Source organism: Ovis canadensis, chromosome X (assembly GCF_042477335.2).
Source record: "Ovis canadensis isolate MfBH-ARS-UI-01 breed Bighorn chromosome X, ARS-UI_OviCan_v2, whole genome shotgun sequence".
Lineage (NCBI taxonomy): Eukaryota > Metazoa > Chordata > Mammalia > Artiodactyla > Bovidae > Ovis > Ovis canadensis.
The window spans coordinates 10901245-10907339 of NC_091727.1; positions in this window are offsets into that span (position 1 = coordinate 10901245).

Here is a 6095-nt window from a genome sequence, read left to right on the forward strand (position 1 = left end):
CCAGGAGAGAGTTTTTGCTCTGGTCTTGTTCTTTTCTCTTTATTTGTTGTAGGAAAACAGTAAGGTAACTTTGATTCCTAAATTTTGTATTTTGTTTTGCTTTCCCTCTGTACCTTTTTTGTTAAGGACTTTTGTTTTCCTTTCCTTTCTTTGATTTTCCTACCTTGGCTGCCTATCTGAAAGGTGGTTCCTGGAAGCTGATACAGCCCATCACTGTCTTTTTGCCTGACTCTGGGCTGGTTTGGGGCCAACATATTTATTGTCTTCCATCATTACATAAAATCTAGCAAGATGATGTTAAGGGACTTGATATCCATTGAGAAAAGGGGTTTCAATAGATTAAGATTAAAAGCAGTAACTTGGGGAAGTCATGTTTACACCCGAATGAAATTAGACTCTTCAACACACCAGTTAAATCTTTTTTTCTTTCTTTCTTTGTTAATAATTGGAGAGATACTTTTTTTTAGCTTCTGCTTCTCTTATGCTTAAGCCAGATTCCTCCAGATGTTCATTTGGGACAAAGCCTTAGTACATTTTTAGGCTGATTGAATTGTGTTGTGTCTACTTAGTTTCAATAAAAACAATGTTATTTTCTATGTCTCTTTCCTGGAATACATCTTCTAAACTCAAAGTGAATTTGTAAATAACAATTTCTTTGCTTCAACTTTCCTTCTGATTGGTGTAAATATTGGGACCAGTAAGCAGAATGTATGTCCCTAGTGAGTTTATTCAACACGTGGGATGACGTGCTTACCCAGCTCTACTCCTTTTGCATCCAGTAAGGGCCTGGCCCAGATCACCTTGCTGGTTGGAAGTGTTGCCAATGTACCTCTGGCATCGAAAGCATACGTATTACATCTGTCCTCACACGCCAACAAATACAATTATAATAAATGAGTGAATAAGCAAGAGTTCATGTGTTGAACAGTCTGATTGTGGTCTCAGGGGATGGTGGTTATTTCTGAGGACCAAACGAAAAGCAATGAAGGGTCTGCTTCAGCAAAAGAGGATTGGGACATGTTTGCTGGGGGACTTACAGTGTAATCCTTTCTTTCATTACCATAAGTGACCGTGGCCAAAATGTCAACCATTCACTTATAGCTTGAGGAGATGGATGTATACTTTTGACCTTTTTGTGGAGGTGGATTGCCAGGCTGGGACTGACCTCCAGTCAGGCAGGGAGAGAGCAGGGATCCCCCAAGAGTTGGTAACACCAAGTTGATATGTTCTTTCACTCATCAAAAGGGGTCTAGCAGGAGGCAGACACAAATGACCACATACACTTCCATCTGTGACGTGTCCAGAGGAGGCAAACTATAGAAACAGTAGATTAGTGGTTGTCAGAGGATGGGGAGAAGAGGGAATTGGAACTGACTGCTAATAGGGCTGAGGTCTCTTCAGGGTGATGGAAATTTCTGGAATTAAGACAGTCATGATTATTGCCCCGCTCTGTGAGTTTACTAAAAAAACACAGAATTTTATATTTTTTTAATGGTGAGTGTTATGGTGTGTGAATTACATCTCAGTTAAACCGTGGAGATCTAGGGATTGGCTCTGCCTAAAACTCAAGCATATATTCCACAGAAATCCATTTTTGAGCACTGAATGGCTGGCCATTTGATCTAATCATTCACATGTCTTCCTTCATGCATCATTGCCCAAGGCAGGCAAGGCTCCTTTCCTTACTCCACTGACTTTACACTTCACCGGAAGGTCAGGAGACCCAGGGCCGTGCCTTCATACAATGTCCTTTATAGGAAAATGGGAAGTTGGCAGATCTTCAAACTTCTCTGACTCCCAAATTCTTCTGCATGTCAGGGCATGAGGAATAATGATATATGGATATTCTGATATGAGCCAAAAAGATTAACAGTTTAGTGACAGCAAAAGTAACGTGGATTAAGAATAATGCAAACCATAGCCAGGTCGTCTTTACAAGTCTTCCTGTTCTGGAATTTCTTTGCAACATCAACCTTTATCCTTCTAACAGTTCATAAAAAAGCGTAAGTGGTAAAGTGCTTGACTGTTTTTCTATTGATTTGTACTTCTCTCATGCAGATTTACAACTTTCAGTGGAATGATTTAATAAGTCATTTTGGAGCTCTGCTTTGGCACAAGGTAAATTACACCAGCCTGCAGGTTCTATTTACTGTTCAATCTTCATTGTCGTAAAGGTGACTTTTGAGACAATTTCGGGTCGTCAGCCTCTATTAGTTACCCATTATTATCCAGAAAATAATTTTGAGTGAGATGATTTGTGAGCTGTATAGAAACACACTTATTAGAGTCAGAGGATGAAGGCTGCTTAAACGTGTTTGGGTAGTACATAAACTGAAAACAAAAATGCTCTGTTAGCGAGAAAACCTAGTAAGATTTTCTTTTCTTATATGATAATCCATTTTATCTTTTATATTCTGTAGTTCATAAAACTTAGCCAATCATAGCATTAAAACCCTGTTTTAATTTGGTGGTCTAAAAGAAGCCATAGTGTGGTAGACAGAATGAAGAATGTTTCTAAATCTTTACATACACCCCATCTCCGTGTCCCTAACCCCTGAAATGTCAATTTGCAGTTTCTCTTATTATGAGGTAGGATCTAACATTTAATACTGTAAATCAACTGTACTTCAATTTTAAAAAGATCAATTTTCCTTCCCCCTTGAATTTGGTCTGGGTGTGTGTGTGTAAGACTGACTTTGAGTAGATCTCAATGAGAGAGCTGTTTTCCTACATAGAAAATACCAACTAGTCTGGCTTGGGGACTTGCTTTGGCCACGAAAATGTGCCAGAATTGATTCATGTCCCTTCTTTTCCTTCAATGGACAAGTCTGGGCTAACCTGCTGGATGATAAGAGACATGTTGCCTAGTTATTTTCATCATTCAGCCAACAGCCAGCCAATTGCTCAACATGTGAGTGAAACCACTGTAGACCAACCAACCAACCCCCAGCCTATACCCGCCCACCACAGATGCATAGACAAGTCAGTAAAAATCTGCCAAGCCCACCCTAGGTTAACAGAACCATCCAGTTGAGCCATATATTATGGACTGAAAATAAATGCTTATTGTTTTAAGTCACTATTTGGAGGTGGTCGAAAGTGAAAGAGGAGAGTAAAAAAGTTGGCTTAAAGCTCAACATTCAGAAAACAAAGATCATGGCATCTGGTCCCATCACTTCATGGGAAATAGATGGGGAAACAGTGGAAACAGTGTCAGACTTTATTTTTGGGGGCTCCAAAATCACTGCAGATGGTGATTGCAGCCATGAAATTAAAAGATGCTTCCTTCTTGGAAGGAAAGTTATGACCAATCTAGATAGCATATTCAAAAGCAGAGACATTACTTTGCCAACAAAGGTCCGTCTAGTCAAGGCCATGGTTTTTCCAGTGGTCATGTATGGATGTGAGAGTTGGACTGTGAAGAAAGCTGAGCGCCGAAGAATTGATGCTTTTGAACAGTGGTGTTGGAGAAGACTCTTGAGTCCCTTGGAGTGCAAGGAGGTCCAACCAGTCCATCCTAAAGGAGATCAGTCCTGGGTGTTCTTTGGAAGGACTGATGCTAAAGCTGAAACTCCAATACTTTGGCCACCTCATGCGAAGAGTTGACTCATTGGAAAAGACCCTGATGCTGGGAGGGATTGGGGGCAGGGAGAGAAGGGGACGACAGAGGATGATTTGGCTGGATGGCATCACCGACTCAATGCACTTGAGTTTGAGTGAACTCTGGGAGTTGGTGATGGACAGGGAGGCCTGGTGTGCTGCGATTCATGGGGTCGCAAAGAGTCAGACACGACTGAGTGACTGAACTGAACTGAACTTGGGGGTGGTCAGTTATCCAGCAATAGCTAACATTGCAATGTGCCTATACATTTTGTACACTACTATGGAACAGCTCAAAGTCCATTGCCTTGGCTGAAATTGCTGAAATTCTGGCACGTTCAGAAGCCATCAGCTAACTAAAGGAACACATACCTGCTCTTGTTTCTAACCAGGTACCAAGTGAGACAATGGACAAAGACAGCAACACACCCCAAGATCCCAGATCTTGTAGCTAGCACGACCTGGGTTTTATTTTGTAAAAAATTTAAAGTTTCCAGAAAATTTGAAAGGTGAATATAATAAAATATACTTTCACCATAAAATTAACTTTATTTTGTAAGATTTGTTTCCAGCCACTGTTTGAAAAAGAACTAAAACATTTTGGATTTGGATAAAATTCTTTTTTTTACCATTACCTGGATTTCAGTCCTTGACCCTTCTGAGTTTGGTGTAGTGTGGAGAGATATTGTGCACATGAAACTCCCTGCTCTTATACTCTTCATCATATTTTAACATGTAGATTCATATTTACATATATACATATATATACCTGTAGAAATATACATTTGTACCTATACAAAACTGCATAGTTTGTATTCTCAGATAGGCACACACTGAGTTCTTTTAATTGCTGTATAAAAATTTATCATGTGGATATGCTATCCTGTATTAATTCCTTTACCACTGTTGGACATTCAGATTGTTTCCAAGCCCCCCTTTAACTAACAGTGCTGCAAAGAACTAGCCCTTGTACAGAGTTCTTGTATTCAAATACAAGTCCTTCTCTAGGTCATATAGCCAGAATTGTTGGATGCTCAGACACGTGGGTTTTTTTTTTCACATTTTCTAGAGTCTAAAGTTACCCCATTAGACAAAGACTTGGCTTTACTAGAGTTCCTGGGTGTTAAATTTCAGGGAGGCTGTCCTGTGAGACATTTAAAACAGAGGGAGCTAAAGAAAAGAAAATGGATGGAAATTTGAAGTCTCATTGAAACTTTCTCCACATTACCTCATTTCACATCAAGCCCTCCCCCACAACAGTGTTTTTAGGTGGTACTGGGGATTGTTCTTTGATGGGCTCATAGAAATTAGAAATAAAAACTTAACTTCCCAGTGGTAAAAAGCAGAGTAGGAGGTGATGGTCTGGTACTTTGCTCACTCATTGGTTTCCAGAGCAAGTGTTATGGAAAGGAGTTGATTGGTCACCTGAAAAATATTTCAAATGTTGTGTTTAATTGGGCAAATGCACCACAATAGATAGTTTCTGAGGGGCTATGGGTTCCTTAGTCCATAGGGCAAGCCAGTCCTTTGGTTTTCTCAATTGAGAGGGAGGACAGATTTTAAAACCTGTTTTTTTTTTTACCATTCTGAGACATGATATGGTAAATATACCATGGTACTGAAGAACTGATGCTTTTGAAATGTGATGTTGGAGAAGACTCTTGAGAGTCCCTTGGACTGCAAGCAGATCCAACCAGTCCATCCTAAAGGAAATCAGTCCTGAATATTCATTGGAAGGACTGATGCTGAAGCTGAAACTCCAATACTGTGGCCACCTGATGAGAAGAACTGACTCACTGGAAAAGACCCTGATGCTGGGAAAGATTGAAGGCAGGAGGAGAAGGGGACGACAGAGGATGAGATGGTTGGATGGCATCACTGACTAAATGGACATGAGTTGAGTAAACTCTGGGAGTTGGTGATGGACAGGGAGGCCTGGCGTGCTACAGAACTGAACCATGGTACAATCAAGGTTAAGTCAAACAATATTCTCTCTGTAGCCAGGAGAAAATCAACAATACTCCTTGTTGCTTATGGAGTAAGTAGCTAAATGTTCTTAGATTTTACACATCCCCTGTCAAAAGTCCATCAGTCCACAAGAAGCCTATCCTCCCAATAAATACTCTTCTCAACAAATTGTGTGTACCCTTTGTCCTTTGGGTTCAGTCCAGACCAGCAGATCATGACAGGATGATGTCAGCAGCACCGTAGTACTTTCAATGTGTAACCATATCTGAGAGCTGCCTGAGGTTTTCTTGATTTATGCCAGGTTACATTATAGATGCTCTGTAATACAGCTGCTAGTTTAAAATTCTTATAAGTGGCAATAAGAATTGCTGGTTTGTACTAGAAGTAACAGAAGTAATACTCCATCATGCATTTTGTATAGAAAAATGAGGAAAAGTAAAACTACTGGAAAGCTACATCTTTGTCCTTAAAACTTCCAAGCCATCACTCCTCGGCCTTTTGGCTAAGTTCAAGTGTAAAACTTCCAA